Source organism: Lactuca sativa, chromosome 4 (genome assembly GCF_002870075.4).
Source record: "Lactuca sativa cultivar Salinas chromosome 4, Lsat_Salinas_v11, whole genome shotgun sequence".
NCBI classification, from domain to species: domain Eukaryota; kingdom Viridiplantae; phylum Streptophyta; class Magnoliopsida; order Asterales; family Asteraceae; genus Lactuca; species Lactuca sativa.
The window spans coordinates 161,442,366-161,460,963 of NC_056626.2; positions in this window are offsets into that span (position 1 = coordinate 161,442,366).

Sequence of the window (18,598 nt, forward strand, 5' to 3'; positions counted from 1 at the left end):
TTAAATACCCAAAAATAAGGATTTTGGAGCATCAGGTTCTTCTCACATCATGAGAACTTCATGCTCACGTCGTGAGCCTTAAATGAGCTTGGTCAACAAGTCAACGATCACTCACCCAAACCACTCTAACTTCAAACGACCATAACTTCTTCGTTTCAACTCCATTTTTGATGTTTTTTACATCCACGGAAAGGTCTAAAAGAGCTCTACCTTTCTATCAACTCCTCCTTGCCATAAAACTTTCTGAACAAAAATCGAATTCCATAAAAGGCCTGAACTGCCACTATAACCGATATACCCTTGGTCTCCAAAAACATCAATCGAACTCTCAGATCATCTAAGCTACCTTACCCACACTCAAATAAGTCTAAACCTTTCTTTCCTAAGACCTGAAGCCTTCTGGAACATCTATTCGAATCTTGGTCCCGAATATGAATCGGCTTAAAACATGATGTTACAACTGGTATTAGAGCTAGGGCAAGAGTTTCTTATACCATTCGAGTCTCCTTCTGCCGCCACCAGCCACCATGAGGGGTGGCTGTGTGCTGTGTGTATGAGAGTGAATTTTATGGTTCTTTATGGGTATGATGTTGTATGTGTGATTTTTGGCCAGAAAACCCACCACCACCGTGAGGTGGTGGCTGCCACCGTGTTGCCGCCTTATGCCGCCACCAATCGTCGTGTTGGGTGGCGGTGTACACTTGTGTGTGATTGGATTGCTATTTGAAATGTTTGGACATGTTTTTCTCTAGAATCATTACTACCACCACGATGTGGTGGTGTAACGCCCGTAGATCCGGGCTAGTCAATTTAGAGATAATAGGGGTCGAAAACGACTTTTTGACAAAAGATTATTTAGAATAAATAATATTAACCAAGTTGTAGAATATGTCTCAGGGGTTTCGTACATATAAAGAGCGCCGAAATCCGAGTTATAACGAAGAAGTTATGATCCGTCGAAGTTTCGCGACGGAACCGACACGACACCGGGAAGACGTAAATAGTGAATTTATGATAGAGCGGATTTTAGTCTTAGTAATGTAAATTAAAGTCATATAATATGTTAACATGAGAGCTTCCATAAAAAGAACACCCAAATCTGACTTCGTATGAGGAAGTTATGATTTTTTGAAGTTTCGGCTTAGCGGTGTACAGCTCGAAGTTCGAGTATTAGATCGAGCGGTTTTTAGCCGACACAACCTAAACGAGAATCGAAGATCTCGTTATTAGTAGCGTAACAATAAAAAGACAGACAAAAATGGACATCGGATGAAGAAGTTATGAGATTTTAACGGACCAATCCTGTCCCGACCTGTTAAAAATATAACTTTAAAAATAAAGTCAAAATTAGCCGACGGAGTCTAAACGAAAGTTGTAGAGTACGTCTCCACCTACACGTGGATATAAATAACGTCAAAAATGGAGTTCGTATGAACGAGTTAAAAATTATAATAGCATGTTTACGTATTAAAATAAAGTATAAATCATATATACGTGCACATATATATGCATATATATATATATATATATATATATATATATATATATATATATATATATATATATATCATTAGAAAAGTATCGACGATGCGGTCATTATAAGACTAATTTTGAGTTCTTTCGACATTAGTTTAGTACAAATATCGTTAAATCTATTTAAAATAGTATTATAAAGGGGTGTTTAGTTGTTTATATAACTATAAGGTCATTAAGTAATTATGGAGGGTAGTTTTTGAAAATTCAATTAGTATAAATAAGGGCCTCTAGCTCTCATATTTCTTGCACCATTCTCTTGATTCAAGAGTCTTTCTCTTCTTATCCCCCGAGCATTTCGGTCCCTCGTGATTCGATTTCTCTTTATGTAGTTTTAGTATAGTAAGGTGAGCGCCGAAGCACTGCACGAATCTTTCTTAGAAAGATTCAACAACGAAGTTCTGCCCCTGCAGAGCCCGACTCCTAGCTAAAACCCCCTTGTAAGTAAGTTATGCTTACCCTATTTTAATATAGCTTATATTCAAAATTAGTATTGTTACTATGAACTTATAAGAAATATTTAGCTATTATTATATAAGTGTCGTTATAATATATTTTTAACTACTCGCGGTACGGGGAATCTGGTTTAAAGGGCCGCATAGGGTTGTTGGATTTTAGAAGTGCTATATGCCAAAATGGTCCCACCCTCCGGTGTTTTATGTCTGGCCCCTCTCTGTACATAATGGTTGGAAAGTATTGTTTAAACGCTTATATAATAATAATAATAATAAGACTAATAATTAGTCACGGTAAATATTAGACTAAAATCTAGTGGTAATAATACTAGGTTTCATCGAATGAAATTATTTTAAAGTAAATGAAGCGTTGTCCGAGTACCGAGTCACCACCTTCTCATGTGAGTGCATAGTTACTTTCATCTTACACATAGATATGAAGTATTTTATATAAATTACATGCTATGTGTTCATATTATCTGAATACTTGTTCTCTATGCTGGATGAACGATTTTATACATGTTTTAAATGATTTAAACTGTATATGTATTTTATATCTACAAAAATGTTGGGTAAAACATGGGTAGATACAATAGATGGAATATAAGTTGGACGATGAGTTGAGAGGTGTTATAGACCAAGAGGTGAGGGTGAGAGGTGAACGATATGAGAAGCCCTTTCCCAAACGATGGCCCCGTCATTCAGCAGAGTATGGATGACAACCACGGACTATTCTAGACAGTCCATTGGAACACTAGCAGGCTTGCAACCTGTAAGTGTTGTGAACTATGTGTTCACTCGGTGTACTCTAAACCTTAGTGATCATGCAAACTTGATGCATAAACCCTGACGATCATGCAGACTTGATGCCTAAACCCTGGTGATCATGCAGACTTGGTGCCAAAACCCTGGCGACTATGCAGAGTTAGTGCCTGTTGTATAAATTCTGGTGACTATGCAGACTTAGTGCCTAAACCCGGTGACGATGGACTTCGTGCCGATTCCTTAGGATGATCCTTAGGAATGTATGAACGAGGAAGGGTTGATTCTTAGGGTAGATCCTTAAGAGTAAAGAAGATAATGTGGATGGGTAATTGGGTTGATTGTTTGATTGTTTGATTGTTTGAACATAATAATTATATTATTGTGGGTTGAAAACCCTATGTACTCACCAGGTTTCCCAACCTGACCCACTCAGTTTATTTATATCACAGGTGTTGATATGAAGTCACATTACACTAAGAGATTAAAAAGATGTAGATCACTAGTGTAAATAAATGTAAGTTCCGTTTATGTTCATGTTTTTGTATTGACGATGACATCCCAAACGTTTTAAAATGAATAAAATATGTTTCCTCAAAAATGTTTGATAACATATTTATCATGTTATCTGGGAACAAATTCCGCAACATTTTTATGAAAAGAAGTACTCTGATTTTTACAAAGCATAAACAAAATCGGTCTTTTCTGGCCGTGAAAAATGGGGATGTCACAGGTGGCTGCCGCCATGAGCCGTCGTTGACCACCACTACCCGAGGTGGTAGTGCGTGGTGCATGTCTTAATTAACATTAATTAATCTAAAAATTTAACCATTTATCTAATTGGCACGCTATTGGGGTGGAAATCCTAATTAGGGTTTAGAAAACCCTAATTTCTGATATGTTAGTTTGGAATTATCGGGACCCGCATTTTGGACCATTAGATTGGAATTATGAATTAAGCCCTATCACATTATATCGTTGACCTAGTAGAGTGATGGAATTAATAGATTAACTCCTTAATGGGATAAGTGTTCTTAACTAACCATAATCGTTATTTTATGTGAAAACCCTAATTGTGTTGGGTTTTGAGTTGGGCTTTTTTGTTGGGATTAGATGTTTGGATTCTTGATGGGCCATCTCCTAACAAGTATATAGACTAGGAAATTTGGATGGTATTTAGGATAAGGCCCATGTGAGGAGTTTGGGCCCAATTTGGAAAATTGGGCCATATTTTGTGTCACGCTACCAAACCAGAACTGCGGAAACGTTTGGGGGCGAAGGACGTCATGTATAGTATCATAACAAATGCATAATAGTAAAACAAGCAACAACATCCATTGTATTTAAAATATAGTTAATACATGTGTGTTCTTAGAGTTGATTGTGTGACACTAAACATGTATAGAAAAATAAAAGAAGAGACTTGAATAGGCTACGTCTTCTCAAAAACCTGGGTGAGTATACATGTCTACTGGTTCCCTGAGAATACAAGTTATTTTTAAAAGAGAGTTTCAAATTTAAGTTGGTGAGTTCATAAGCATTTAGTATTAGAAATTTGTCTTTGTTTCATGAAAGTGTTTGTGTACCTCTCCAGAAAATCCAATATTTTCTCTATTTAAAAGAAAAGTTGTCTTAGGCCTTAAGACCAAAATTTTGTATGTTATTGTACTCTGAAATAGTGTAAGTGTATGCTTTCCATAAATGTATGTCTTCTTTGCTAGGAAATAGTGTAATGCACTTGTATTAGCTCTATAGTGTATTAGTGCGGGAAAATAATGATAGGTAGTTCTATTACTTAGAATAAAACTACTGAAGTAATGTTTGTTTTGTAAACCAAAATGTTTAGTTAATGCTTAATGTGAATGAGATTATAACCATATTGAACTGACTGGTGGCTACACGACGTTCTTCAAGCGTCGGAATGTTATGACATTTGTCACCCCTAGACCTGCCGGTCCAATTGTAGCTAACAGTCGAGGTGCGGGATTGTCAGTCCCGTATAGATCTATACACAAATTCACGCTCTCCCTCCAGGAGACTCTAGTTATAAAATAGGACTTAGCATGTACCTTAGGAAGCACCGTGGAGTAGTGGCTCACATTCTAGTATTAACTCGTTTACGTATAATGTGTATATGTTTTCTTGTTCTTGTAAATGAATTATGTACTTGAAATGAAAAGTAATTTGTACTTATGTATTGATTTATGTAATGTATTATTGAACTAGAAAATAGTGTGAATTGAATCTCAAAACTATACCTATTATAGTTTATAAGTATTATGTTTGTACTAAAAATGATTAATAACGTTATAGAAATAAATTTAATACTTATATACATATTTGGCATCTAGAATTAAGGTTTAACCGACATTTGGATAGGTGATCATATCCTAAGCCCACAACCAAACAAGGAACACGAGTTAAGACAAGAGCAATAATCCTAAGTTTGTTAACTCCTATATATATATATATATATATATATATATATATATATATATGACTATAGTTTGATAAAAACAATAATTTAAGATGTTGAAAAACAATTCAAAATGGTTTGATAAGTTTATAAAAGTATTTAATATCTTAACATGATTTGTAATTGTATGTAAGTGTTAACACAACTATCTTGTGTTTTGCTTGTATTCTCCCCCAAAAATCATTTAAAAATAGTAAAACATAGGGGTAAGAACTTACCTTACGTGAGTGTTCGAGTGAAGATATGGCGTAGTAGTAATGATCCTCTGGCTTTGATCCCGTGCGAGAAGTCATATCCTAAATAATAATTATACCCGATATAGAACTAAGTTAATAAGTTAAAAATATAACTCATAAATAACACAAGGATTATGTAAGAAACACTTATAAAAAGTGTTAGAATCAACCAAAAATAGGTGTTTTCAGTTACCTAGGGTTTTCGGTTGCTTGATGATTTGAAGGGTTCTTGGTGTTCTTGGTTAACACAAGAAGATATGGGTTTTTTCAGTCCAAGATATGAAGATTGGAAGGTATTTTTAGATGATAGTTGAGAGAGAAAGGATGAGTTTTTGATTGTGTTCCTGAGAGGGAAAAAGGGAGTTTTCGGGCAACAAGTGTAAGAATGAAGTATTGATTTCGGTCCATATGTGTATATAGCCGAAATCATGATGGGACACCTTCATTAGGACATGGGAAAATGCCTTGAATCATGTGAAGTGGAAAGAATTTATGGGTTCTCAGTCAGGAACTCTATCCAAGAAAGGGTTTTCGGCCAAGAACGAGTTTGCAGTCCGAAGAAGCAGCCTCGCATGATTGCGGCCATGAACTCATTTTCGGTCCAAGGGTTTTCATGTATTCGAGGGTTTTCGGTCCTCGCATTTGGATCATTATTTTGCAACACTTATCAATTAAAAAAGGTTTATTTATATTATAACCTTGAATAAGTTCCTAATAAATTAATTAATTAACAAGTTTGACTTTTATTTAACAAGTTTTGACTTTCGTTGACTATTACAGACTCGAAAATAATAGGTTGTCACATCATCCCCATGTTAAAGGGAATTTCATCCCAAAATTAAGTCTAAAGTGATACACATGGACTAGGGAAAAAGATGGGGGTATTTTTGTTTCATTTGATCTTCCCGCTCCCAAGTGAATTCAGGTCCCCGCTTGGCATTCCAGCGAACCTTCACTATGGGTATAGGGATTTGTTTGGTTCTCTTGACTTCCCTATCTAGAATTTCTACAGGTTCTTCCACGAAGCTGAGGCTCTCATTTATCTCGATTTCATCGAGTGGGATCACAAGAGTCTTGTCAGATAGACACTTCTTTAGATTAGACACGTGGAAGGTAGGGTGTACGTTGTTAAGTTTTTTGGGTAATTTGAGTTTGTAAGCTACTGGGCCGATTCTAGCGATAATATCGAAAGGCCCAATGTACCTTGGATTCAGTTTGCCATGCTTTCCAAAGCGTATCATGCCCTTCCGGGGTGAGACCTTCAATAACACGTGGTCACCAACCTAGAATTCCAAGGGTTTTCGTCTTTTGTATGCGTAGCACTTATGTCTGTCTCTACAGGCTTTCAATTGTTCACGAATTTGAACAATCTTTTCAGTTGTCTCTCTGGTGATTTCCAGGCCAGTGAAAGTACTGTCAGGAACTTGTCCTTTAGCTAGTTGTGTATCACCCACTTCAGCCCAACACAGAGGTGATCTGCACTTCTGGCCATAAATGGATTCGAATGGGGCAATCTTGATGCTGGTATGGTAGCTATTGTTGTATGAGAATTCGACCAGTGGTAAATGGGTATCCCATGCTTTACCAAAGTCGATCGCACAAGCTTTCAACATGTCTTCTAATGTTTGAATCATTCTCTCACGTTGCCCATCAGTTTGTGGGTGGTAGGTTGTACTAATGTCCAGCCTAGTTCCTAGGGATTTTTGTAGTGACTGCCAGAATCTTGAGGTGAATCTACTGTCTCTATCAGAGATAATAGATATGGGCACACCATGTAGTTATACAATCTCTCTAATGTAGGTTCTGGTCAGTTTCTCCATTTTGTCAGTTTCTTTAATTGGTAGGAAGTGCGCGGACTTGGTTAACCTATCGACGATCACCCAAATGGTATCGAGACCACCCGTTGTCTTGGGTAACTTGGTTATGAAATCCATTGTAATCCGCTCCCACTTCCACTCAGGTATTTCTGGTTGCTGTAGCAAACCTGAGGGCTTTTGGTATTCTAGATTAACCTTGGCACAAGTCAGACACTTGCCCACAAAGGTAGCAATCTCTGCTTTCATGTTTGGCCACCAATATAACTTCTTTAGGTCCAGATACATCTTGTCTGAACCTGGATGAACGGAGTATCGTGTCTCGTGAGCTTCGTTCATGACAACATCTCTGAATCCACCAAACTTTGGTGTCCAGATCCAGTTCATGAGATATCGAACTCCGTCACCCTTGACTTCTAAGTTCTTGTCAATTCCTCTTAAGGCTTCACCTGCCACATTCTCGGGTTTCAAGGCTTCCTGCTGAGCCTTTTTAATTTGTGTGGACATATGTGAATGGATGGTCACGGTCATTGCCTTGACTCTACAACCTGAGTACTCCTTTCGACTAAGGGCATAAACTAGTACATTGGCTTTTCTGGGATGATAACGAATTTCGTATTCGTAGTCATTTAGTAGTTCTAACCATCATCGTTGTCTCATGTTGAGCTCCTTCTGGTCGAATATGTGTTGAAGGCTTTTGTGGTCTGTGAAAATGGTGCTCTTCATACCACAAAGGTAGTGTCTCCAGATCTTCAGAGCAAAAACTACCGCTCCAAGCTCAAGATCGTGAGTAGTGTAGTTGAATTCGTGTGTCTTAAGTTGTCTTGAAGCATAGGCAATGACCTTTCCCTGTTGCATAAGAACACATCCTAGCCCTTGATTGGATGCATCGCAGTATACCACGAAATCTTCTATCCCCTCTAGAAGGGACAATATCGGTGCGCTGCATAGGGCTTGTTTTAGCGTTCGGAACGCATTTTCTTGTTTCTCTTCCCAGCTGAAAGTCACACCCTTTTGGATCAAGGTGGTGAGTGGCATCGTGACCTTTGAGAAGCTTTGTATGAACCTGTGATAGTAGCCACCAAGGCCTAAGAATTGACGGATCTCTATAGGCGTTCTTGGTGCTGACCAGTTCTCGATTGTTTTGATTTTGGAAGGGTCCACGTGAATTCCCTCTTCCCTGACCATGTGACCTAGGAAATCAACTCTCTAAATCCAAAATTCGCACTTTGAGAACTTCGCATAAAGTTTTTCTGCTCGTAATGTTTCCAAGATCTGTCGTAAGTGTTGACTATGTTCCTCTTTACTGCGTGAGTAGATAAGTATGTCATCAATGAATACTATCATGAATTTATCTAAGTAAGGACAGCACACCCTGTTCATTAAATGCATAAAAATTGGGGTTGCATTGGTTATTCCAAAGGGCATCACTACAAACTTGTAGTGACCATAACGAGTTCGGAAGGCTATTTTGGGAACATCTTCCTCTAGAACTAGTAATTGGTGATACCCGGATCTTAAATCAATCTTTGAAAAGTAGCTTGCTCTTTGAAGTTGGTCGAACAAGTCATCAATCTGCGGTAGAGGCTATCCGTTCTTAATGGTTAGTTTGTTTAGCTCGCGTTAGTGGATGCACATACGGAACGATCCATCCTTCTGCTTCACGAACAAGACCAATGCTCCCAAGAGTGAGAAGCTCGGTCTGATGAATCCCTTGCTAAGTAGTTCATTAAGTTGACTAGATAGTTCCTGCAACTCTGCTTGTGCTAGACGATAAGGCGATTTAGCTATAGAGGTAGCTCCAGGAATCAAGTCGATTCTGAACTCGAATTAGCGTTCTGGTGGTACTCAGCGAAGATCTCCGGGAAAGATGTCAGGAAAATCATGGACTTCAAGAATGCTCTTTATGTCTTTCACTTCCTCATTCCTATCAACCACGTGAGCTAAGAACGCATGGTATTCCATTCATAAGTACTTCTGGGTCTGGATGCACGAGATGAATTGAAGGTTCGTGCCTAGTTTTTCACCATAGACGACTAAGGTTTCATCACTTGGTAGGCTAAGGCGAACAACTTTCTCATAACATAGGATGTCTGCACGATGGGGACTCAACCAATCCATGCCGATGATAACGTCGAAACTTTTTACTGAGACTGGCATAAGGTCGATGTGGAAAGAATAGCTATCTATAGTGAGGGTACATCCTATATATATATATATATATATATATATATATATATATATATATATATATATATATATATATATATATATATATATCGTTAGTGCTCTTAGTCTTTCTGCTAGCCATTTCTATGATAAATGTTTCCTTTAGTGTTTGAGGTTGTTGTTTGAGTAAGTGTTTAAATTTATGGGTCACGAAACTCCTCTCCGCTCCACTATCAAAGAGTATGCATGCATAATAGTTATTAAGGAGAAACGTACCCATGACCACCGCAAGATCTGCCATAGCTTCTTCATGACCTATTGCTAAAATTCACCCCAGTCCATAAACATTTCCTACCTTTGGACAGTTCCTCTTGAAGTGTCTAATTTCACCGTACCCGTAGCATGCCTGGATTACTCCAATACCAGGGACCTAGGTGATTAGTTTTGTCGGCGCCTTACAGAAACGGGCAGTGTGCCCCTTCCTGTTGCAGTTAACACAGTGCATCTCCTGGCAAGGTCTGTCATGATGGAAATTGCATTTGCTGCACTTCGGCAGGTTTCCAGCATATTGCTTTGCTGGTGTAGGGGTAGCAGGGGTTGTTGCAGCATGAACAGCCACAATCTACTGTTTTTGGCGGGGTTCGGTGCCTGTTGGTTCTTCTTTCTGTCCCAATACTTTCTTTTGTTGTCGTTCACTTTGGCTTGTTCGGGGATAGGGTTTGATACTTGTGTACAGACTCCATGGTCAATGAGTCTTTGAGCCAAGCGTTTGGCGCTTTCGAATGTAATAGGGTTTGAAGACAAAACATCCCCCTGAAGTGGAGGAGGCAATCCCCAGATATACCTCTCTATTTTCTTGCTCTCTGTGGGAACCATCCCTGGACACAGAATAGCCAGGTCACTAAATCTATTAGTGTAGGCTACTATGTCAGAGCCTGTCATGGTAAGGCTCCAAAGTTCCTGCTCCAGTTTTTGTACCTCGCCTCTCGGATAGTATTCCCCCATCATCCGTTCTTTTAATTTATCCCAGTCTATTGAGTTAGCCACTATGAGTTTAAGTGACTTGACGTGGCTATTTCACCATGTGAGGGCCCTATTAGAGAAAGTGCAGGCGGCAAATTTCACTTTGCTTCCTTCAGGGCAGGAGCAGATCTCGAATATTGACTCCGTTTTCTCGAAGCATTGCGATAGAGCAATGATTCCTCCACTCCCATTAAAGGTCTTGTTTTACAGTTGGCGAAATCCTTGTATGAATACTCCCTAGGGTGTCCATGGCTATCCCCATGATGCAAGTTGGTACCGGTTCCAGCCCCACTAGTGCCACTACCGTTGATTTGGGTCAGGGCTGTTGTCATAGTCGTGGATACTGCAGCTTGGAAAACTACAGGATCGAATTACGGTGGCGGCGGCGGAGTTGGAATTATTGGATGATTGTTGTAACGCCCGTAGATCAGGGCTAGTCAATTTAGAGACGATAAGCATCAAAAATGACTTTTTGATGGAAGATTATCTAGAATCCGAGTTATAACGAAGTAGTTATGACCTGTCGAAGTTTCGCGACAAAACCGGCATGACCCAGCGCGACGTAAATAGTGAATTGAACGTAGATAGATATCTATCCTTAGTGATCTAAAAGAGAGTCGAATATGTCTTCGATAGTAGTGCAATGACGGAAAGACGGACGAAAATGGACGTCAGACGAAGGAGTTATGAGTTTATAACGGAGTTTTCCTGTCCCGGCCTACTAAAAATAATATATAAGTAATATATATAATATATTAAAAGTGAAGTCAAAATTAGCCAATGGAGTCTAAACGAGAGTTGTAGAGCATAATCTCACCTACGCATCGATATAAAGAACGTCGAAAACGGAGTTCGTATGCGAAAGTTATGAATTTCTGAAGTTCGGGGCGCGAAACCCCAAAACTGTCAGATACCACAACGTGGCAAGCAGTGCCACGACGTGGCAGGTCTTCTGACACCTCCGGGAGTCCCCCAGATGCAACTTTCGATGACGCATGCAGTGACGACCAAGCCCACGACGTGGCAAGGGCCAATTTTTCCCTATAAATAGATTTGAAGGGACAGCCGAGTTTGGTTGCTCATTCTGTCTTCTTTCTCTCCCGTATTACCTCGATTTGCGTGCAAGAAATATCCCGAAGCCCCGGTATCAACCCCGGGACCCGAAGCAAGTCCCGAAGCCCGAAGATCCCGAGAAGAAAAAGAGTTTTCGAGCCGAAGCTATGCCCGCGAGAAGCCCGGTGCGTGAAGTGATCCCGGTTTCACCGAAGAATACTACTCTTAGAGCCGCAGTGCTGCCTGATCATCTTCTGATCAAGTGAGTGTATAATCCCTTTCATAAACACGATTATAATACAAGTATTTTTTGAATTTATTAAGTATATGATTTGGGTGAGTATGTGATCACTTTCTTCTAACACATATATATGAAGTATTTGCTATGAAATATGTGCTATGTGTTTATATATTGTTGTTTATATGAGATGAGTATGGAATGGATGAACTATATAGCTTTTAATGAGTTAAACTGTATAGATATTTTGTATCTACAAATATGTTGGGTAGGACATGGGTAGATGAGATCCGTGAGTATGGATCAGATCAAGAGGTTAGTTTTAGATATGTGAGTATGGATTAGATCAAGAGATTGGATTTAGATCCGAGAATATGGAATAGGAAAAGAGATAAACTTATTATTAATTCGGGACTATGGATTAAGACATAGTAAATTGTCCCTAGTCCGAGAGTATGGATTGGGCACAGTTTAGATCTGGGAGTATGGATCAGAACAGGATTTAGGTATAGTAAATTGTCTCTAGTCCGGGAGTATGGATTGGACACAGCTTAGATCCAGGAGTATGGATCAGACAGGATTTAGGTATTTTAAATTATCTCTAGTTCGGGAGTATGGATTGGGCACAGTTTAGATCCGGGAGTATGGATCAGAACAGGATTTAGCTATAGTGAATTGTCTCTAGTCCGGGAGTATGGATTGGACACAGTTTAGATTCGGGAGTATGGATTAGAACAGGATTTAGGTATAGTAAATTGTCTCTAGTCCGGGAGTATGGATTGGGCACAGTTTAGATCTAGGAGTATGGATCAAAACTAGATTTAGGTATAGTAAATTTTCCTTAGTCTGGGAGTATGGATTGAGCACAGTTTTAGATCCGGGAGTATGGATTGAGCACAGTTTTAGATCCGGGAGTATGGATCAGACCAAGAGATTAGTTTAGATCCGGGAGTATGGATTAGACCAAGAGGTTAGTTTTAGGTCTGAGAGTATGGATCAGGTGGAGAGATTAGTTTAGATCCGTGACTAGGGATCAGATAAAGAGGAAAAGTTTAGATACGAGAGTTTAGATCGTGTCGTTGTGAGGATCGATGGGGTGGAATAAGAGTTGCTTTTATATGGTGAAATTATATAAGTTTGGATGTTCTATATATTTTATATGATATAAAATTGTGGGATGAAAACCCTATATGCTCACCAGGCTCCCAAGCCTGACCCACTTAGTTTTCTTTGTATCACAGGTATCGATACGAAGATATATTTCATGGAGAGATTAAAGGAGATGTAAAATCTTTAGTGTAAATAATGTAAGTTCTATTTATGCTTATGTGTCTGTATCGGAACATGACATCCCGAGATTTTGTTATATAATGAAAATACATTTCTTTAAAGAAATACCTTGATAAATCTTTATCATATTTTGGGAACAAATTCCGCAACTGTTTTCATTAAAAGATTACTCTGATTTTAAAAATAAAGCATAAACAAGTCGGTCTTTTCTGGCCATGAAAATGGGGATGTCACAATTTTTGTTGACACACCTAATTGATATATGTGGCGGCATCTTTAGCTATAAAGTTTTTAAAGATGAAAATGATGGTAAGACTTTATTAGAGATTATAAATCAGCTGCCTTTGAACTAATATACACTAGTTCATCATGTAATTTTTAAGGAGTTTACAATGGAATTCTACCACAAGTAATAACTTGTAAAGTAGTAATACGAACTTAAATAGTAATTTTTTTCAAAGAAAATAAGATGCATTTCAATTCCATTGGTATATTGGATGGATAGAGTTAGGAAAATTTTACCTTGAAGTAGGTCTACAACATACCAACTTAACGGGAAAACTTTGACAGCATACCGACCTATCGAAAATGTAATTTCTAGGTCGAACTATAAACATGAAAAAAAAATAACACTAGTGTATATACGTAAACTTAATCTATATCCAAAAGAGTGAGTAGGGTATGTCTTACTCGCAAGGAGTGTTGTTCTGCTTCGTACTAGTTTCAGCCCTGCATTTAGCCAACTGGTGTTCTGTTTCAAACACATGCATTTCTAATGCTGCTTGGCGCTCCCGAAGTTCTCTAACCTCGACTTGGTTGGTAGTTAGTTCCCTCTGCAAGGCCTCTATGTGATTCCTTCTTAACTCTTGGTCTTCATTCAGGTTGCGGAGGCGAACTATTTTGACTACCGTGGTAGCAACAACCTCCACGACTCAGTGGATAGTTTCTCTTTCTTGCTCATCGTTACGAGCAACTTGAGATACTAACACAGGGAGGGCTCTATCTACTGAGCCTCCCTCATTAAGGTTGTAGTAGCTTCGGTCCCCATTATAGGGAAGGTATTGACCTTACTCATGACTCCACCCCTCTAAGTTTACTGCCCACTGAGGTGTCGGACCTTGGAAGTTATGTCGGGGATTGAAACTTTGGACAACCTGAGGTGGATCATAGACTTCTGGTTCCGAGTCAGATTCTTCCTGAATTTCCTCTTCATCCTCTTCCTCGAAGTATTCTTCTATTGGAGCCACAGGGTCGTCTTCCAGTTCCTCTTCGAGCCATCCTCTGTTTCCCTGATTTGGAAAGTATGGGTCTCCCAGCAGATGAAATCCAGCCATGATATCTACACAAGAATAGGGGTATAAGAGACGCCTAATAGATCTAGAATAGTGTGACATCGTGTTATAAATACTCCTATAGTATTTAAATCTGTGATATGTTCTAGTGTTCCTTGGTAGTAGGGTTTGGTAAGCTTTTAGACTTGTTACAACACCACGACCATTCCTAGGCATATGCTAATCACCTCTCGAATAGATATAGTTGATCAGGCTATATCAATCTCAGACCTGATTATATATATCCCAAAGTCTACTCGTGTTGTTCAACAATCATAATAGTTTTGTTTTGTTCCAGCTATAATACTGATCTAGTATGCATGTATGTATAATATTCTACTTTTTATAAAAATACTTAGATTTTAAAATTATACTTTTAGTCAGAGCACTTCAGCCCCATAGCATTTATAGTTGTATATCTTTTATGGTTTGATATACTTAGTTCACTATAAACAATGCTCTAATACCAATCTGTCACACCCCCGAACCAGAACGGCAGAAACATTATGGGGCAGAGGATGTCATGTACAGAATCATAACAAATGCATAATAGTAAAACAAGCAACAGCATCCGTTGTATTTAAAATATAGTTAATACATGTGTGTTCGTAGAGTTGGTTGTATGACACCAAAAATGTATAGCAAAATAAAAGAAGAGTCTTGAATAGGCTCTGTCTTCTCAAAAACCTGGGTGAGTGTACCTGTCTACTGGTTCCCCAAGAATACGAGTTATTTTGAAAAGAGAGTATCAACATTTAAGTTGGTGAGTTCATAAGCATTTAGTATTAGAAATCTGTCTTTGTTTCATGAAAGTGTTTGTGCGTCTCTCCAGAAAATCCAATATTTTCTCTATTTAAAAGAAAAGTAGTCTTAGGCCTTAAGACCAAAATTTTTGTATGTTATTGTACTCTAAAATAGTGTAAGTGTATGCTTTCCATAAATGTATGTCTTCTTAGCTAGGAAATAGTGTACTGCACTTGTATTAGCTCTATAGTGTATTAGTGCGGGAAAATAATGATAGGTAGTTCTATTACTTAGAATAAAACTACTGAAGTAACGTTTGTTTTGTAAACCAAAATGTTTAGTTAATGCTTAATGTGAATGAGATTATAACCATACTGAACTGACTAGTAGCCTACATGACGTTCTTCAGGCGTCGAAATGTTATGACATTTGTCACCCCTAGACCTGCCGGTCCAATTGTAGCTAACAGTCGAGGTGCGAGATTTTCAGTCCCGTATAGATCTATACACAAATCCACGCTCTCCCTCCAAGAGACTCTAGTTATAAAATAGGACTTAACATGTACCTTAGGAAGCACCATGGAGCAGTGGCTCGCATTCTAGTATTAACTCATTTACGTATAGTGTGTATATGTTTTCTTGTTCTTGTAAATGAATAATGTACTTGAAATGAAAAGTAATTTGTACTTATGTATTGATTCATGTAATGTATTATTGAACTAGAAAATAGTCTTAATTGAATCTCAAAACTATACCTATTATGGTTTACAAGTGTTATGTTTGTACTAAAAATGATTAACAATGTTATAGAAATAAGTTTAATACTCTATACATATTTGGCATGTATAATTAAGGTTTAACCGACAGTCGGACAGGTGATCCTATCCTAAGCCCACAACCAAACAAGGAACAGAAATTAAGACAAGAGCAATAGTCCTAAGTTTGTTAAATCCTAATTATACATATATATATATATATATATATATATATATATGACTATAGTTTGATAAAAACAGTAATTTAAGATGTTGAAAAACAGTTCAAAATGGTTTGATAAGTTTATAAAAGTATTTAATATCTTAACATGATTTGAAATCGTATGTAAGTGTTAACACAACTATCTTGTGTTTTGCTTGTATTCTCCCCCTAAAAGCATTTAAAAATGGTAAAACATAGGGGTATGAACTCACCTTATGTGAGTGTTCGAGTGAAGATACGGCGTAGTTGTAATGATCCTCTAGTTTAGAACCCGTGCGAGAAGTCATATCCTAAATAAAAATTATACCCGATATAGAACGAAGTTAATAAGTTAACAATCTAAGTCATAAATAACACAAGGATTATGTAAGAAACACTTATAAAAAGTGTTAGAATCAACCAAAAATAGGTGTTTTCAGTTACCTAGGGTTTTCGGTTGCTTGATGATTCGAAGGGTTCTTGGTATTCTTGGTGAACACAAGAAGATATGGGTTTTTTCAATCCAAGATATCAAGATTGGAAGGTATTTTCAGATGATAGTTAAGAGAGAAAGGATGAGTTTTCGGTTGTGTTCTTGAGAGGGAAAAAGGGAGTTTTCGGCCAACAAGTGTAAGAATGAAGTATTGATTTCGGTCCATATGTGTATATAGCCGAAAGCATGATGGGACACCTTCGTTGGGACATGGGAAAATGCATTGAATCACGTGAAGTGGATAGAATTTAGGGGTTCTCGGTCAGGAACTCTATCCGAGAAAGGGTTTTCGGCCGAGAACGTGTTTGCGGTCCAAAGAAGCAACCTCGCATGATTGCGGCTGTGAACCCATTTTCGGTCTAAGGGTTTTCATGTATGCGAGGGTTTTCGGTCCTCGCATTTGGATCATTATTTTGCAACACTTATCAATTAAAAAAGGTTTAGTTATAATATAAATTAGAATAAGTTCCTAATAAATTAACAAGTTTGGCTTTTATTAAACAAGTTTTGACTTTCGTTGACTTTTACAGACACGAAAATAATGGGTTGTCACAACTTAGCCTTGGTTCATTGATTGGTTTTTGGGCCTTCAGAGTGTGTGTTTGGGCCTTAGGCTGGAAGCAAGCTAGGTTAGGGTTAAAGTTGTCTTTTTACCCCAAGCATGGACTTATGGTTATGTATTTGAAACCCAATTATTAATTGGGTGTTGTTTTGATGTTGACAGTTCGGGAATATGTCTTCCAGCAACTAGAGTTTTCTCCACGGGACTTCAGCAGTGCGATGTGAGTTACCTTCCCTGTATGAGTGGGTCGAATGCACCAATGTCGGCCCACTAGTTTTCGTTTATAGTAGATATGATTGTCTTTGTGATAATTTTTTGGTATAGCACTATCTATAGAGATTTATGTGCTTTTCTGATATGATATTATGTTGTAGAGGTAGGGGTGAAAAAGACACTGTAACCCGTTGAAATAAACCGGAGGGTAAGTCGGGCACCCAGATATGCCTAACAGTATGTTTATGATATGATATTATGTGGTAGGGATAGGGGTGAAATAGACCCCGTAACCGGTTGAAATTGATGGGTTTAGTACAAACAATCCTATGTGTGCATGCAACCCTAGAATTGAATCTATGTTTTCACTATTAGATACACAACATTACAAACACATATAGAAACCCTAATATGCTCTAGTATTTTCGAAATACACATAGAATATTAGATCACATACCTCTTGTTGTTATATTGCAATAACAACTCAAATCTTCAAACCCTAAGTCTTGAAAGCAAGTACCACAAGTGTAGTACCTCTAATGGCTCACAAACACCACAAGCAATTGGAAAGGCAATAGAGAGAGGGAAGAGGTATGAAATTCGTCCCTAAGAACCGTAGACAAGGCATGGACGAATTCTTATGGCCTTAGGGGTCTTTATATAGGTGTAGAGATTAGGGTTTCAGTCCTTATCCTTATCTAGTTGCTTGTCCACCAAGTAACAATAAGATAAGCCTTGAAAACCCTTTATCCTTTATCCTATGGACGATTTCAAGGATATCTTATCTTGAATTCGTCCAACCTATATCTAGGATAACCATTACCCTATTTTGTAACTATCACATAATTACAATTCAGCCCCTCTAGTTTAATTAATTACACTTGATCACTAAATTAATTCTTAATTAATTATTGACCAATATTAATTAAACAAATATGATTTCTCCTTTAATATATTATTCTTACAACATATTAATAAATCATAATAACCTCTTTCTCTATTATTTCTCCAGTCAAGTTGCTTTGGTGAAGGCAACCCAAAAGGACCATGCACAATCGGGTTAAGTACTTACCAAATATGGTTGCGGGCTTAGACACTAATCCAACAGTCTCCCACTTGGATAAGTCTAGTAACCACAAATGTAAGTACAACTCGATTAGCAATCGTAGCTCTCAAAGACGTTGTCGAACTCTGATCTTATCAGTAACCTGTCCTTTAGATAAGGGATCATATATTCCTCCATTCTAGAT